The following is a 19,490-nucleotide window of genomic DNA, read 5'->3' on the forward strand; positions in this document are numbered from 1 at the left end:
TTGTGATAATGCATCAGTTAGATCTCCTTTATTTGCCAATTATATTCAGCCTAACTCATAGATTTGAACATAAAACATAATTCTGGGCTTACTTATATGCAAGGTCAGACATAGGTAGCTTCAGGTAGGGACCAATACAGGTGCTCAAACTGAGATTAGAGTTCAGATCTTTGAGGTATCTTTGGTATTGGTCTGCATTTGCTGGTAGGATTGCTGCTAACAGCAATAGGTAGGTTGGCATCTTCCTAGGCTCATGCCAAGCAAAACAAAAAAGACAATGTTTCTTTCTCATAGAACCTGCACTTTTCCATAACTTAGAGTCCCACTAAACCCTATGCTTGTCTATGCCCTGCTCATTACAGTCATCTGGATAGAATTTTACAAGTAAGTGAATGCCTCATAACATTATCATTAAAATATCATTATCAGTAATGTTGCTGGAATCTATTCCAGATAAACTAAATCTGAATGCCTCATGTTACAGAAGTCAAGTTGAAATCTTATGTGTAGATTCTTCGGAATAAAAGCACTGAGATTACAGTCACTGAAAGAGAGCTGGCATGAAAGGGTGTCATGTAAACCATTTCTTTAACATAATAATGTGCTAAGAACTCCGAAAATACTAAGAATGTTAAGTTTCTAGGTAAGGCACTTATTTGAACAGGTCACGGTGTTTGCTGTTTGCTCTAATTAATAGAGTTATGACTTGTGGCATTTTTACTTGCTAATTTGGAGTAGTGGACAGTCCTCACCAGCATGGATTATGAGGTTATATAGGATACTGAGAACTCTTGACTTATAATAAAGTGCCAAGGCAAAAAAAAAAAAAAAAACAAAAAAAACAAAACTGATGGTTTAGGGCTTTACTTAGGGACCTGCACCTGAGTTTTCAGGGTATGTTTTTCTGCAACAGCCAGATGTATCACTTGGAATTCGTAAGTTATATTGTCATTCCTCTAGCCCCTTGTTTTGCTTATTTTTCCCATATCAGTCTCTCCAAGCAGATGATAAGCATTTTGTGGATAGAAACAGTTATTTCACATTGATTACTGGTCCTTGGGGTAGAATATAGTAGGTACTCAAATGTTGACTAAATGAGTGAATAAATGATTTAGAGAAGATTGACCAAATGGCATGAACCTGAAAGACTAAATCCACCCAGATATAGAGGCTCAATCCCCATGGATTCAAGCCAAATTATTCCCCAAGTCAGCACTTTACAAGGTTGGGGTTGGGAGGGTATTCTAGATTTCCCAGGTTCCCATTGGTCCTTCCTTGAAAGTACTAATGTCCTCTCTCTGTTAAGGGGTGGCTTTGCTGGTGTGGCTATGGGTTATATTTTAATGTTACAGAAATTGGCACAGTCTGAACTGAGTCTGGCTGAGATTAGTCAGGATTCCAGTTGAAATTTAATGGCAAAAGTAGCACTACTGCTGGAGCTAAATTTTTTCCACAGGCAAATTATTCACACTGCATAACAATTCAAAGTTAATGACCACCTTGGAACCAGAGGAGTTCCAGCAAAGGGTCACTTCCCTTGAAAATGTTCCTATTTCACAGTGAGTGGCCTGGCCTGACTCTCTGGCTGAGATTCCTCACCCAGAATCCCCATCTATAATGCCTGCCCTTCCAACCTCCCACTTCCTAGCTGGACTTGCAAGAGATGAGGCAGGAAGAGCCCCATTCAGTTCTCACATTTCTAGTAGCACCACCCAGTCAGCTCAGAGAACTATATTTAAATGCATCGAGACATTTAGTTCTTTAACAGATATTTCTCAAGAGGCTGGAGTCCATCGGCATTGGGATAGGCATGGCAGTTTGTGGGATGAATGAGAGGAATATGGTGCCTGCCCCTAAGGAGCTTATGGTCTAATGAAAACCCAGTGAACAAGCTGCTGAAGGATAATAAGTGCTCAGAAAAGGAAAATAAAAGTTGCTGTTAAAAAAAAAAAGGCACTAACCAAGTTTGAGAAGCAGAGGAGAATGTGTTGGAATTGGCTGGGTGAAGGTTGCAGAAGAAAGCTGTTCATGACAGAACCATTTGCACAAAACCTCTGGGGAGGAAGGAGTCAGCAGGAGAGTCCGTCACATCTGAAGAATAACAGAAGGCCAGTGTGGCTGGAGCACTGCCATGAAGGAGAAGCATCTTGTATGTGGCTGGAGAAGTAGACAGGCCACGGAGGGTCCTGAAAACAATGGCAAGGATTTGGGACTTTCTCCCAAGAGACCCAATAAGGTTTGAAAGATTTTAGATTGAGAAGTGAGCTGAAAATACGTATTATTCTTAACACCACTCATTTTTCTCCATGATTCCCCAGCATCTCTGACAGCCCCTCCTGTAGCACTGCGTGGGGCTATCCAAGGTACCTTAAGCCCTATTACTTTGAATCCTCTCCAGTGTCAGGCAGCATGCAGAGTAGCCCATACTTAAATCAAGTTTCCGAAGTGGAACATCAGCTGCTGAAGTTTAACTGAAAAACAAAAGGCTAGAGGGAGGGGACCACCTGTGCACATCCCCTCTGTCTCTCCTGGCTCATGTTGGGGTACAGCATACCCTCCCACACATCTGCATCATGCAGCCCCTCAGAGCAGAGCCATTTAAGGGGCCAGAAGTAGGAGAGAAAAAAAGAAAGGCATAAAAAATGTAGGCAGGTCCCCTTTCCCCAAGTTCCATTTTTTAAATATTCATCTTTAACTATAAGTAAGAACTTTTTTGTTTGCTTGAGAAGACAGAAGCATAACAGATTGTTTGTTTAGGCTGCAGAGTTTAGAACCAACAAAATGGAGGACTTCAGCAAAATTATTTATATTGCTCATCTATTTACATATATTTGCGTCCATGTGTGTCTCTTTGGATGCACATAATAGATGCTGCATTTCATAAGATATAATAATGGAACAACTAAACAGTGCACTATGTAAGCGACTTTCTAAGTAAGTTTCCTCTATGATATGCCAGGCCCATTGCCAGGCAGTGGAGCACATAAAAGTCGGATGCAATGACTTTAGAATTAGTAGACAATAGATTCTGTAGTACAATGAGCAGTTTGCTACAAGCTCTTAAAGTATTACATTTTCCTTCCATCTGATGGTGGTCACATCCTTTCTCATAAACACTTGTGCACATATTCCATGTCCTCTGCAGACTGCTATAATTCCTGAATGGAAGAATCCGCCCCACATTTATGTATCCCACTGCTTAGCAATGGACCTGGCACATCATGTAGAAAACTTGGGAAGTCAGGCACATAGCATACTGCTTAGTTGTGTTATTATAGCTTATGATTCCAAAGTCAGTGCATTTTAGTTGAGTGCATAGCCACCAGCCACCCCTGCAGTACAGTGTAGCCATGGGACTTAATTCCAGCCAGTATCATGTGAGCATAAATAATATGTGCCACTTCTAGCTCAGGATCTTAAAAGGAAAAGGTATGAACTTGGCTTGTTCTTTCCCTCTTCACCACGTCTGGGAAATGATGCACACTGGAACAAATGCCTTGGAATCAAGGATGAAAGCCTAGGATTAAGGATGACAAAATAACCCTGCCTCCCTTGGCCTGTTGCAGGAGAGAGAAATAGACTTTTTTCTTATTTAAGCAATGACATTTAAAAAAAAACACAGCACCTTTGCCTATACCAACTCACAAATATCTCAAAGAGAGTGTCCCTTTGGAACGGGAGATCAGGAACCAGCTCAAATGCCTCCTTATCTATAGATCTTGGATCTCCTGGCCTGTCCCAAACACTTAATAAGTGGTCAGCAAATCTCTGACTTTTTCCGGTTTCATTTAATGTGGTCAATAAACGTTGGCTGTTATTAGCTGTTACTCCCAATTGTACATCTCTGTCTGCCTCCCACTCTCCTGCCCCATGCTTTGCCACAGGCTATTCTTTTTGTCTGTGTAGGAAATCTTCCCCAAGTTTTGTGAAATTTCTGTCCAGATTGAAGGCTTACATAGTGCTAAATAAATAAAATCCAGCACCTTCAGACTGGAGCAATTCCCACTTCTATTAATCACCTTTGAGAGATGCTGTATTAGTCCAGGTTCTCCAAAGAAACAAAACCATCAGAATATACCTTATCATGATGTCAACAACAGACTGCATTCCAATTCATACCACCAACTGAAAACAAACAAAATAAACAAAACACCCCAACAATATGTATGGCAGCGGTCCCATAAGATTATAATCCTAATTTTTACTTTACCTTTTTTGTATACACAAATATGTACCATTGTGTTTGAATTGAATTGCCTACTGCATACAGTAGGCAATTAAAAGATGTTGTTTAGCTTTGTAGCCTAGGAAAACAGGCTATACCATATAGCCTATTTATGTAGTAGGCTATACCATCTGGGTTTGTGTAAGTATACATGATGATGTTTGCACGATGACAGAATCACCTGACACATTTCTCAGAATGTATCTCTGTTAAATAGCACCTGTGTGTGTGTGTGTAATTATGGAATTGGCTCATACAATTATGGAAGCTGAAAAGCCCCAAAATCAGAAGTTGGCAAGCAGGAGACCGAGGAGCCCTCATGGTGTGGTTCCAACCCCAAAGCTGGCAAGCTGGAAACTCAAATAAATGATGTTTCAGTTCAAGTCTGAAGGCCAGAAACACCAGTATCTCAGCTCAAAGGATGCAGGCAGGAGGCATTCTCCCTTTCTTAGAAGAGGGTCAGCCTTTTTGTTCTATTCAGGCTTTCAGCTGATTGGATGAGAACCTCCTACTAGCCATCAACTACTCAATTCAAATATTAATCTTGTCCTCAAACACCTCTACAGTCACACTCAGAATAATGTTTCACCATATATCTGGACAGCCCATAGCCTAGTCAAGTTGTCACATAAAATTAAACATTATTCTTGGTGAGAGCCCAGTGTTCTCAGATAAGCAAAAAGATTTAGCATTATGAAGCTCTTATTGTGTGCTAGGCACTAGAATGGATACTTTACTTACAGCTTAGTCTTTGGTGAGATAGGAAATACCATCTCCAACTTACTGATGATTAATATAGGCTCAGAGAGGCTAAATAATGTACCTAAGGTAACTCGGCTAGTTAGGTGGTAGACTGGGAACTCGAAGACAGGCTTCTTTGATCCTAGATCCCATGCTTCCATATTTCTCCCCACATCCCAACCCTTTCTGTCATCTTTCAGTTCCATCAGTATTTCAAGCTTGTTTTTGCATCAGTCATTGTACCAGTTGTCCTTTCTGCCCAGAATGCCCTGCTCCCTGATCCACACAAGCCTGAACTCTTTAAATCATGCGAGTCATTGTTTAAATGTCACCTCCTCTGAGAGGTTTGGCAGTAGAAGACATTCCCTATTTCATTACCTTGTCTGCATCGCATGTGATACTTTCTATTAAATGTATTTACTTTTTGTTCATTTATTTCAGCTTCAAAAGGGTACAGAACTTTGCCTTATTCCCAAATTATATACTCAAAACATAGAGCACAAAAATATTCTAAAGTATCTGCTGAAGGAATAAATGAATCAATGGTCGGGCCAAAACCTCAAAGTCCTGTGATCTCAATTTGACAAATAATGCCTGAAAGATGGGTCAAAAAATGTATTCTTAATCTTGTGTTCCACCTAATTCTACCAAAGAGGGAAGAACATTGAGGACAAATTAGTTTTCAGTTTTTTTTTTTTTAAAGCTAGAGTTTCTTTGTTTTCCAGGGTTTTTTCTTTATTAATTTTTTTTGATTTTCCATTCTGATTTAACAGCTTTAGAGAGCATATACTAGCCCTCTAAAAATCTACTCACCAGAATGATATTATTGATATAACTGGGGGAAGGGAGAGAGGCTGGAGGCAAAACAGGGCTAGAAGAGAAGATCTTTTCCTTCGCAGGCCAGAATTCTGAAAGAAGAAACCTGTATCCCCCAGGGACAGATATGGGGAGGGGGCTGTAGGTGGAGGGACAGCACACCAAATTTTCTCTTATCCATCTTATCCAGTTCCTCTCTAGTGGTTCATAAACTGAGAAAAAGTCAATGGAAACCAAGCAGGACAAAAACAGCACTTAAAACTTCATGCAAAGCATACAGCAACTTTTGTTTTATGTCAAACAGCTTATGAAGGGCTGGATCTGCTTTTAAGTGGTCATGGATTCTGCTTACCAGTGAACGTGGTGTTTCATTTTCCAAGGGAGAGTGAATGATATTCTTCATTAAGCGCCTATATTTCAGGCCTGGTATTGAATAATTACTGGACTGCTGAAAGCTTCCAAGTAGGAGTTCGCCCTTCACTACACAGTTTGGCTCATGTTCCCATGTCAGCTACTTTAAGCTGTTGTAAACAGCATTCGTTTTCCATTACAAGCTAGGAAATGTGACTTCAGCGACGGTGCCTAGTCCCTGGAGAGTGCCTGCCAGGGAGGCCGTTTCCTCACCTCTCATTTTAGTTTGTTACTTGATGGCAAGGTTGAATAATTGCTGAAGCTCCATGTCTTCCCATTCTATTCTGTTCCACTAACTTATAAAACAGCCAGTGACCCGCTTGAGGACTAGCGGATCAACCAGATGTTTCCTGAGCAAAGACAGCATGCATTTCCCCTTACACATCATCTTGTGAGAGGGGAGGGCTGGTGGGGCACTCATGCTGTCTGACATCATTGGGCGAGGTGGCCTGGGGGAGAATTTCAAAGCAGAGGAGCTTGGCCAGGGAAGAGCTCAGCTGGCAGCTGTGTGCTGGGATTAACTGACCCAGATAACTAGGGAGAAGGAATTGGCAATCTAAGTGTTTGTTATCCAGCAGGAAGTAGAAAGCCTCCTTTCCACTCTCTAAATATCCGTGGCTATAGGATACCTTCCCCCAATGGCTCCACATACAGAGTCCAGAATTGCATCTACCGTTATTTCTTCCCATCCCAACTTTTTATTTTTCCTGGCTTTTGTATAAGGTTGACGTGGCACAAGCTCAATCGATTGCAGTGAATAATAACAATATCAATGAATTCTTCTTCCCTAAATGAAATCGAGGAGCTCAAATTTTAAACAATCTGATTTTAAATAATCTCCTTATAGATCACTAGCTTGTCAGAGTTAGGGTGTTAAGAACCAGTAAAATAATTTTTTCATAATACAGGGAACAGCTGACATGGAAGTGTCAGGCTCCCCATAGAAAGGTCATTAAAAATAAGACAGATAAAAAGTATATACAATATACCATTTACCATCACTATGATTTCACAAAAGAAAGACTTAACCTCCTCTGCTCCAACCCATCCAAAGTCTTTTCTTTTTACTTATAATCAAATCCAAACTACTGAGACCTAAAGCATTCCATATGACCTAGGATCTGACCCATGCCTGCTCTTCAAGCTCCACCTCCTCCTTGACTTATTCCTCTCCTGCCTTCTCTCTGTTCCTCAAACATACCATGGTCTTTGCATTTACAGTCCCCAACATCTGGAATGCTCTTCCCCACGTCTGTATATAGCACTTGGTAGGCAACTTAATGACACATTTCCCAATGATCCCCATGTCCCGATAGTCACTTCTTTGGGTAATGCTGTCCTCTGTATGTGGGGTGGACATGGTGACTTGCCTCTAAAGAATAGAGTAGAGTGAGAGTGATGGGATGTCACATCCAAGATTAAATTGTAAAAGACTGTGCCTTCGTCCATTCTTGCTCACTTTCTCCCTCTGGTTCATCTCACTTGCTTGCTCGCATGAAGCAAGTTGCTAGTCATCAGTGCCCTATGGAAGGTCAATGTGACAAGGCCTCTGGCCAAGAGACAACTAGGAGCTGAGACCCTCAGTTCAGCAGCTTGGGAGGAACTAAATCCTGCCAACAACCTCCTGAGTGAGATTAGAAGAAGATCCTTCTTAATAGAGCTTGGCAATGACTGCAGCCTCAGAAGACATCCTGATTGCTGCCCTGTGAGACAGGCTGAGCCAGAGGACTTAGCTAAGCCAAGTACAGGCTCTAGACACACTGAAACTTAGATATTGTTTTAAGCCAGTGAGATCTATGTAGTGATAGATAAGTGATGCAATGCCTCATTTATTTGAAACTTTGCACAAATGTTTTCCTCTTTAGTTTCTCTCCTCTAAAACAAACCAAACCAAACAAAATGATCATACGTTATTCTCTCACACCTTACCTATTTTTGTTTTCCTTCATAATAATTATCACTACTACATTTATATCATAGATTTATTTGTTAGCGATCTTTTCTATTAGAATGAAAATTCAATGAACAAAGAATCTGTCCTTTCACTGGTGAACAAGATGGACATGCATTTACCCTGATGATGCTTAAGTTTATTTGACAAATACTGATTGTAGGGCTACTTTGTGCTAGGCTCAGTAATTATAGGTTATTTGTTCCTGGTTCTGTGGCATCCAGGCTAATAATCTTAGTATGCTGGCTGAGCTGTTTTGTTTTAAATTTAGCTAAGCTACTCTTTGATAATGCACCTTTCTGTATCTTTCATGGAGTGTTTGATTAAAATGCCATATGTAGACTGGGCATAGTGGCTCATGCCTGTAATCCCAGCATTTTGGGAGGCCGAGGCAGGCAGATCACTTGAGGCCAAGAGTTCAAGACCAGCCTGGCCAACATGGCAAAACTCTTATTCTACCAAAAAATTCAAAAACTAGCCAGGTGTGGTGGCACAGGCCTGTAGTCCAAGTTACTCGGGAGGCTGAGGCACGAGAATAATTTGAACCCGGGAGGTAGTGGAGATTGCAAAAACGCTGTGCGTGAATGTGTGATAGAGTCAAGAGTAGAGCTCGGTAAACTCTTTTGAAGCCCATTGTTGAATAAACATAATTATTTGAAAAACTCATTTTATGCTATACTGACATGTGCCTATCTGTTATTTTTGTCTATTGGCCTGAGATTTACTCTCAGAAATAATATAGAAAGTGTCTATTGTTTTTCTCAAATCCAGTTAAAATTGCTCTGTTAACTCTATCTCTTTGGGTATAAGTTCTGTTTATCGAGTTTATTGCCTCTTTTGTGCAATAAATTTTTCTTGGCTGTTTGGCATTTCTTCATTTTGTGGTCATCTTGTGCAGTTAAGATTGCAAGTTTAACTTTCTGCTTATTTGAGAGCAGATCTGAGAGCTATCACTGTGGCTCCCTCTCCACCATTTCCAATGGGAGCAGTAGGGCTCCTGGTACCAACAGCCATGCTTCCAGGGATGGGACCCTAAATCACTTGCACCCAGAAATTGCCCCATTTTTCTGTCTCAAGCTTCCACATTCATGAGCGAATACATCCCAAGGCAGATTCATCTCTTTCTGGTATATGTGTGTATGTGTGTGCTTGTGCATATGCATGTGTGAGTGTGTGTGTGTGTGTGTGTGTGTGAACTGGTTAGTCAACCTGGCTACCTTACTGCTCTTCTCAGAGACCTGGGTCATAGACTACCTCTGAACATGGATCATCTTTATTGTTTTTCTCATCTTTAACAGCTGCACTTTCCACAAATGTCCTAAACTATAGCCTTTTCTGCAATTTTATCTCACGAATTTTCTGTTTGTTTCTGGACCACAAAATGTAACAACTCTTATATTTCAATCCTTGTGTTTTAATTCTTATAAACGTATTTATACATGCATTTGTGTGTGTAGTCATATTTTATATTTTTAAGTATATAAATTATAAATATATATATATTTGAGATGGAGTCTTGCTCTGTCACTCAGGCTGGAGTGTAGTGGCACCATCTTGGCTCACTGCAACCTCTGCCACTCAAGTTCAAGCAATTAACCCTGCCTCAGCCTCCTGAGTAGCTGGGATTACAGGTGCACGCTACCACACCAGGTTAATTTTTGTATTTTCAGAAGAACCGGGGTTTCACCATGTTGTCCAGACTGGTCTCAAACTCCTGACCTCGAGTGATCCACCCACCTCGGCCTCCCATAGTGCTGGGATTACAGGTGTCAACTACCACACCTGCCCACGAATATATTTTTATTTTATATCCATATGTATATGTGTACATAGGTCATCTTATCTACCATCTTGAAACCATTATCTCCACTGCCTTGTCGATCTATCAACACTTCAGATATTTAAAGATAATTATCACATTCTCCATTGTTGTTTTCTCCTTAGTCTAAACATCCTCAGTTCCTTTAATGATTATAATCTACAGTAATTTTCTGACCCCTTATCACCTAAAATTCCCTTCTCTATTCCTCTCAAGATTTAGCATTTATTCAACAGCACTGTCATATAATATGGCCCGCAGAGTTGAGAGGGATACTCAGAGTACAATGGGACTGTTACTGCTGGTACACTTTGTCTATTAATGCTGTCTAAGTCTGGTTTATCTTTTTTAAACCACATATTTATACTACTGGCTTGCAATAACCAATTTCCTTTCTACCTCTCTTCTGAATTTTATATATATAAACTCTGCCAAGCAACAAGTTCCTTATTCTGTACTTGTGTAATTGATTACCAACCAAAAGGAAGGACTTCACAGTAGTTCTTAGTGACTTTTACCATGCTGGCCTTAACCTCTCCATAGCCTTTTGCAGTGTGTGTCAGAGTATGCAGCAAGACAAGCTTCAGTTTATTCTTGTCTTTAGCAAACTGACAACCCTCTGATATATTGATCTCTGGTGAATTGTGATTCCTTTCATCTATGAAACATCTTCTGCTATGTTACCAACTGATTAGAGGGCATACTATTAACTTTTTTAGCCAAACCCCATTTTTACTAGCTGGGATTATGTTATTTATTTACTCAACAAAGATTCATCAAGGGCTAACTCTGTGCCAGAAACCAAGTTGAGCATTGGCTATACAGAAATAAACAAACATCATCCTTAACCTCATGGAACTTATGGTCCAGTATTTACATATCTATAATTATGTATAGACTTATTGTACTTATAATTGCTAGTGATTATATAGTCAGAATTTTACTAAAAAAAAATGCCAACCTGGATAAAGCAAATATAGCAAAGTGTTCGTTATTGAATTAGGGTGATGGGGTACCCAGGTCTTTACTGTACAATTCTGTCAACTTTTCTGTATATTTGAAAATTTTCATGCTAAAGTGTTGGGGGAAAATTGGCCTGTCCCTCATTAACTGTATTTCTTTTATAGTCCTCAGCTATGGAATGGTATATTTCCCACTTTTAAACTCTTTGGATTGTTTTACTTGCTTTTTATGAACTTCAGGATACCCCCACCTTTTTCTCCCAGGGTTCCTGGAAGAGATTGTAACATAATAGAAAGAATACTGACATTGGAGATGAACTAGGACTCAAATTTTGAGCCCTGCACCTACTGGCTTTCTGCCTCTGGATAAGTCACTTAATGTCTTCGAGCCTCAATTTTTCTCATTCCTAAAATGGAGTAATTATATTCACACTTTGTGTAAAAATTAAGGAAGATTATGTACAGAATCACTTAGCATATATAAATGCACCCTTCCCTACTTCCGTGACTTTATCCATCTACCTACCTTACATGTCACCATTATTTCCTTTCTTACAAATCAGAATTAATTGGCTAGTGCCCATTTATGCTTTTATTTCTTTCCTCTTTGAAGAATGAAATTCTCAGAAACTCAGACCCTTAATGCATTATTGAATGCTTTTGTTTGTGAAATATGGTATCAGAAGATATGAATTCACCCACAACCTTCAAGTTTCCTTTTTGTTCAGATATGGGATTAATGTTAGGAAAGTACCATTATAATATCTTAGTGATCTGTAACTGCTGTTAAGTTGTAAACGCTTTATTGCCAATTCCTGTCTTGATTCAGTATGTGTATGTTGTTGTCTGTGTCCTAGTTGCTCCATCTGCAATGTTATTTCCTTTCTTCTATTTTTGCAAAAACCCTGTGCATCCTTTGAGAACAAGTGCAATGCTGTGTCCTCCTGTGAAGGCTTCCTAAATCCCTTTCTTCAGGTCTTACTCAAAATATTCTCACTGCACCTTGTTACGTCTTAAAATATCTCACATAACTTACCACTAGATGGTAAGAACTGTGCAGCCAGAAAAAAGAACTTTTTCAGATTTCTATCCCTATTGTATGGGACTGGAAGCAGCCAGTAGGTACTTCTTAGAGATAATTTGTGGATGCCCCAGTAGGTGAATGATTAGAGTTCATCATCCCTGGGCCTCAGTTTCCTTCTCCAGGAAATAAGATAGGTCACCCAGGTGACTTCAAAAGCCTATGTAAGTAAGCTCTGAAATTTTATGATTCTTAATCTTTGTATTATGTTACTCACATGCAGTATACCTTTTTCATTTCAAGTATTTGTCTTAATGTCAGAGCTTTCTGTATGGATCTGGAGGTTCTTAATTTTTAAGCAATAAGGATAGATGCTCATATATTCCTTCTCTGTCCCTTTGCTCTGATTTGCTCAGTAGTTTTGCACCAAAGGTATGGATGCGTTGACGTGTCTAGTTCCCCAACATATCTTTCAGTCCAAACAGACAAAAATGCATTTCCCCATGCCCTTCAACCTCACCCCGCCATCCCCTCCATTTTGCACATTACCTATTTTAGAACATCTCTTCTGTCCTGTGTCCTAACTCTCTGAAGAAGGCCAAGTAGATTCACATATCCTGAAGTCTGGTGGGTCTCTGGATCAGTATTAAGATGATGCTGCCCTCTGAGTCTTAGACCCTTTTATCCTTCAGCATCTGGTGAGTTTGAGTTGCTGATTATTCTCACCTGATTATTCTGGACAGTCAGCAACACTTGGGGAGGACAAAGAGTCATGTTAGGGAGGGGTAGACCTCATATTTTCACCCCTGTTTCCTGACCCTTTAAGTTCCAACAAATCTGAACATACTTAACGTTCTGAATTTTCTACACTCTCACTCACCCCTTTTCCCTCCACTTAACAAACACTCTTCAAATCTTCTCTACTTTTTTTGCCTGATGAAGCTGATTCATCATCTGAGGCTCAGTTGAAAACCACTTACTGTAGAGAGAGTTTTCTGATTCTCCTATTATAACTCATTAAACTGTTTGGCGATTGTCTATTTACATGATTTCTTCACTTAATGGTTGCCATTGTCCTAGAGATTAACACAGTACCTGAAACACAATAGTTGCTTCATTTGTTTCTATTAAATAAATTAATGAGGATGATAGTGCCTGCTCTTATTAAAGAAATTAAAATACTGTAGGATGCACAAGATAAGCACACAAATAATCAATATATTAATGCCTCTCATTTTACAACTCTTAAGGATCCTGTGGAGATAGCATTGTTTCTACCATTTTGCAGAAAGAAAAATGCAGCCTTAGAAGTTATAACAATTGTCAAGTTATTCTACAGCTAGAAAGTGCCAGAATTGAATTTGAATGCCAGCCTTCACAGTAGAAGCTAAGAGTTCTCTCCATAATGTTGCAACAACATGCAACAACTGTTGCAAAATTGGTACAAAAGTTAGCTGCATTGCAGAAATGAGAGAGTTCACTCCTAGATAAGATGATCTTTGAGTTTAGATCTGAAAGACAATAACTTGTTAAAAAAATATTTTCAATTGTCAGAACAAAACCAACCTCCTTTTGCATTATAATAAATTAAACCAATACAGCCATATTTGATGTAAAAAGTGAAAGCTCATTCCCTTCTTGCTCTAATTACATTCCCAAGACATAACCATCATAAAGTCTATCTATATACATGATATGGTGGTTTTATGTTACTTACATGAAATCATACTCTAATTGTCCAACAGTCTTCTTCTCCTTTTCCTTTTTTTTAAAGGAAGTCAATACAACTTGGACAACCTTCTATCTAGTATATTTACGTCTTCCTCCTGATTTTTAGCTGCTACATTGCATTTCTCTGAAGGAATGTTCTGTAATTTGTTTAACCAGTCTCACATTGTGGGCATTTAGGTGTTTTTTTAAAATTTATTTTCTCCCTTATAAATAATTCTATAATAATTTTCCTTGCATATATGTCTCTGAGTCCTCATTAAAGATTTTCTGTCCATCAATTCCTAAAATAGCATTTCTTAAGTTATGGGTCATATGCAATTTAAATTATAAAAGAAGCTGACAGAATTGCATAGAATGTGAAAAAGTTGAAATTAGAGGGCAAAAAACATTCAAGGTGGAACAAGTCACATAAATAAAGGCATCTAAAAGCATAAGTCACATTCCTTTATTTTTCCCAAGAAGTTTCCTCATTTTGACCCTTTGTGTGAGCTCTAATGACAAATTCCAGCTCCTGCCAAGTGACCACAAGCTATTTGTCAGTTTGTCTTTTTATTCTCCTTCTTGTCCCTTCAGTGATGAAGTCCCCAGAGGTTAAACAGTCTCATTATTAATCTTACCACAAGAATCCCAGAAAACCAATGTTTGCTGCCCTTTGGTTCTTTATTTTAATGACTCCTCACCACACACAGACCCCTTATTGTGTTATTCACAACTTTCCAGATGAAACCAAAGGCTTGATTCAACTGTAGTCAAAGAAAATGAATTTTCTACAATTCCACACACATACACACACTAACTCTCTTCTTTTCACCAGTGCCTGAAACTTAAAATTGAATGAACATGACATGAGATGTTTCAAAAGAGCTATCCCCCTGCCATCAGTTTTATTAAAGGCATAAATGTGCAGTCACATTTAATGGTGTTTATTTTGAAACATGTGATGTTTACCCTTGAAAGCCTATTATGCATCTCTCACCTTACAGTGAACAAAAGGGCATTGTAACTTCATGTAGTTTGACTGCTTGCTCAAATTTAGGTCTGCACTCAAATGAGAAAAATGCTTGAGTATCAGTCATCTTGGAATCCAAGGGACTTATTCATAGAGCATGTGGGGCTCTATTCATAAATGATTTATGTCCTTGCATAAAGGGGAGTGGGGGTTGTATGTGTTGCCCAGAGAACCATCGTCTGCCTTTCCTGGGTAATTTATACAAGATCAATATTTATCAAGGTGAGCCAAGAATTGTGCTGTAACTCTCCGAGAGCCAAATACTTCATTTACAGTTCCTTCACCCATGGAAGGGAGCGTGACAGATTGAAATGTTTGCATAAAAGCTACTTAAAGAGGTTCTCACTTGGTTCCTGTTGCTTTAAATGTGGGATGATGCCTTGCAAGGAATTGCAGATTTCTCTCATAGATGTTGCTCAGTGACTAACACATAGTAAATGTTCAAAAAAAGAATTTGTTGAATTAATGACTAAAGGGAAATAAGCAATCATAATAGAAATGATACTATTCCCAAAGAGAAAGAATGATTGCCCACTTTGTTTATTCTGTTAATAAATATTAACTGAGCATCCATTAGATATTTTGCATTGAATAAAGACAGTTATTACCTGGGATGATCCCCTATACATATGTGTAAACACTTTAAAACATGTTAATGAAATATATGCTCTATTAAAGTTTCAAAAAAAGTGTTTTGGTGATAAAGGATGAACTAATTCTGCAGAAGCGTCTAGAAAAGGATAAGTATAAGTAGGAGTTAAAGTGAATGAGTAAAGGAACTTGGGGGAGAAGTAATAATATGAATTAAGGCAGCATGAAAGGTCTTTGGATTGCAGGAATGGGGTATATATGTTGCCATCAGAGATTAGAGTACTTGTGTGAATAATAGTAAATAAATCTGAAAATTTCCATTATCACTGGATTGTGAAAGGCATAATACACTCAATCAATGAGCTATTGCTTTATTTTGTAAGCAAAAAAAGGCTCTCATAAATTTTTAAACATGGACATTCCATGGTTGGATTTCCCAGAGGGATGTATCTCTGGTAGCTCAGTCTATACCATTTACCACCTGTTGGAGATGAAAGAGAGGAGATGACAAGTTGGCATAAATTTGTTTATCCCTGGTAGTGTCTCTTTGAAGTACTGTTTTGAGAAGGATTTTAAAACTGCATCTGGACTCATCGGGAAAGGCTTCAATAATGAAGAAATGATGCCTATCATGAATTTAAGAAGGAAAACAGGGAAAGTGGCAGCAGACATAGATAAGCATTTGCCATCCCTGAGTTAGCAGGATGTTGGGAAGGTCTAGATGAGGTATCATTAGTCTTTAATTAGGACAACATTAATGTATGGCAGATGACAGAGGTAGATTGATATATGATTATGATCTGTGCACATATGACTTGATGAATTATGTGCAGTTTAAAATAGAATAGAGAATGACTTTCTGAAGATTGCAGTTTAAGATAGATCTCGAGAAAAGCAACCATAATTAATTAAGATAGGGAAAAGTAAATCCATAGTGGTAAAGAGGAAAAAAGATGATTTCTGTATGATTTTTACACTTAATGAGTGCAAAAATGTCACAAAGTGTTTGTAGTATGAGTTTGAATCCCAGAGAATGCTCTGAAATGAAGATTTAAACCTGGCATTTATCTGAATATAGGCAACATGTCATGTAGTTCAGGGATAATATTACTGAAGGAGATGTCCAGTGGAACACCAGCATTCAAACAACGGATAGAAGAAAAGGAAGATCCATGGGGATGATTTCAAATTTCCAGAAAGAATATTTCCAATTCGAGAAAATGTAAAATTTGGCCCTCTACCTTTCATTATCATACACATAGAAAAACAAAAGGGATTTCTGCTTCTGACTATGATAACTAGCTAGCACCTAAGCAGTTACCCTGCAGAGAATAACTGGAAAAGCTAGATTCAATTTTTTAAAAAGGTGCTTTAAACTATGGGAGATTTACAAAGAAAGTGATAACTTAAGGGACTGAAAAACCAAAGGAGAAGTGCAGAGAGATGAACCTAATGTTAAAGCTTTATATTTCCTCTCGAAATTTTTGCGAATTTATAAGTGAAGACAAGAAAGCCAAGAGAAAGCAGAGCTTATATAGTCTCATGGGGCTGTGAAGGAAAATATGGAATTTAGAACTTGCCAAGGATAAATGCCTGGTAAAATACCACAGGTTTTCAATTGGTGCCAGGGTTAAGGCTGGGAAGAGGCAAATGAGGCATGTATGGTGTAAAATTTTAGGAGGCACTTACTCATTAGATCATGTGCCCTAGGTGGCTCACTTGCCTCATGTTAGTCCTGACACACTGGGACACTTGGAAGGTTGTCTATGAGTATGGACAAACTGGAATTAGATCACCCTTTATAAAGACCAGCTCTAAAAGAGATGGAGTCAGAATTGTATTGCGACCTGCCTCTAGTATAACTGCCTGATAGAAACAAAACTGAGTCCTCTCTGAAGGAAGAAAATGTCATCCAGAAATTCAAATTATTTCTACACTTTTTTTTGACACAATGCCTTTCAATAAAAAATTTACCAGGCATGCAAGGATATGAGATCTAGGTATTAAAAAACAAAAATAAAACAAGAATAAAAGCAGACTAGAGTGCCAGACTGGTAGGACATCCAGATATTAAATTTATAAGAATAAACTTTAAAAAAACTGAGATTCATGTGTCCAAAATATTAAATGAAAAGATGGAAAATTTTAACTGAGAATCAAACTCTATTAAAAAATCAAATAAAATATGGACCTGAAAAAATAAAACTGAAATTAATAACTCATTATTATATGAGCCTAACAGATTAAACACAATGAAGTGAGAATGAGTGTAAAAATATCAGTCGGAAATATACAGATAGAATAATAAAAAGAATAATAGAAAATATAGAAAAGGGTCTAAGAGATAAATGGGAAAAGATAAAAATGTCTAAACTATGTGTAACTGCAATCCCATAAAAGTGAAGCAGAAGCAATATTTGAAAAGATAGTGGCTGAAAATCTTATACAATTACTGAAGAACATTAGCTACAGATTCAAAAAGTGTTACAAACACCAAGCAAAACAAACAAACAAACAAAAATCCTTCCAGAAACCACAAAGAAATTCACATTTAAATTCATCACAGTAATTACCGATGAAATGAAAGAAAATATTAAAGGCAACCAAAGGAAAAAATGATACATTAGCATTAAGTAAAGAATCCTAAAACTTACAGCTAACTAATAAGAAATTATAAAAGCCAGGAGACAATTGAATGACATTTTCAAAATACTAAAAGAATAAAAAACTACCAGCCTAGACTTCTATACCCAGAAATATATTCTTCAAAAATATTGGCATAATAAAGAATATTCAGAAAATTCAAACTGAGGGAATTTATTAGCAACAGAGTCATAATACATAAAATACTAAAAAAAGATCTTTGGGTAGAAGAACAATGACTTCAGATGAAAAAGAAAAATGCAGAAAATAATGAAGTACAACATAAAGATTACATTTGTGCTTAAATGTAAATGAGTATTGACTGTATAAAACAACAACAGTAATGTTATATAAGGTTTACAATATCTGTGTAATCAAAATTAATGAAAACCCTAGCACAAAAGACAGCAAGGGTAAATATATTTTAATTTTTTGCATTGTCTTGCAAGTAATACAAATTTATATTTATGTTAAATATTCACAAATAAAATATTTATGTTTGAATCTCAAAGATATACATTAAATAATTTGTAAAAGTATTAGTAAACTAATGGGAGGAAATGCAATAATATAGAATACCAGATTAATGCAAAGGCAACTAGAGAGGAGAGAAAAAGGGCATAGAAATTGATTTAATGCCAAATATATCAATAATCTCTTGAAATGTATGTGGGTTAACTATTCAAACAAAGATTTTTGAGATGAAAAGAGAAGCCCAACTATATGATGCTTAAAAGAGACATAATTTAAATGCAAAAAGGTCGAAAGTAAAAATGTACATAAAGATGGCATAACTTTTTTTTATCTTTGTTGGTTTAAAGTCTGTTTTATTAGAAACTAGGATTATAACCCCTGTTTTTTGTTTTGTTTTGTTTTGTTCTTTTTTATTTTTGCTTTCCATTTGTTTGGTAAATATTCCTCCATCCCTTTATTTTGAGCCTATGTATGTCTGCATGTGAGATGGGTCTCCTGAATACAGCACCCTGATGGGTCTTGACTCTTTATCCAATTTGCAAGTCTGTGTCTTTTATTTGGGGCATTTAGCCCATCTACATTTAAGGTTAATATTGTTATGTGTGAATTTGGTCCTGTCATTATGATGCTAGCTGTTTATTTTGCCCATTAGTTGATGCAGTTTCTTCATAGTGACGAAGATCTTTACATTTGGTATGTTTTTGCAGTAGCTGGTACTGGTTTTTCCTTTCCACATTTAGTACTTCCTTCAGGAACTCTTGTAAGGCAGGCCTGGTGGTGACAAAATCTCTCGGCATTTGCTTGTCTGTAAAGGATTTAATTTCTCCTTCTCTTATGAAGCTTAGTTTGGCTGGATATGAAATTTTGGGTTGAAAATTCTTTCTTTTCAGAATGTTGAATATTGGCCTCCACACTCTTCTGGCTTATAAAGTTTTTGCAGAAGAGCAATCCGCTGTTAGTCTGATGGGGTTCCCTTTGTGGTAACCCAACCTTTCTCTCTGGCTTCCCTTAACATTTTTTCCTTCATTTCAACCTTGGTGAATCTGATGATCACGTGCCTTTGGGTTGCTCTTCTCGAGGAGTATCTTTGTGGTGT

The 19,490-nt window shown here is 37.8% G+C and overlaps 1 protein-coding gene across 1 annotated transcript in view; it reads left to right on the forward strand.

Moving 5' to 3' along the window:
- Positions 1 to 19,490, forward strand: part of PCTP (phosphatidylcholine transfer protein) — a 78,134-nt gene that overhangs the window by 24,903 nt on the left and 33,741 nt on the right. The window lies entirely within an intron of this gene.

Source organism: Aotus nancymaae, unplaced genomic scaffold, assembly GCF_030222135.1.
Source record: "Aotus nancymaae isolate 86718 unplaced genomic scaffold, 86718_ANA_hifiasm-v0.15.2.pri h1tg000072l, whole genome shotgun sequence".
Lineage (NCBI taxonomy): Eukaryota > Metazoa > Chordata > Mammalia > Primates > Aotidae > Aotus > Aotus nancymaae.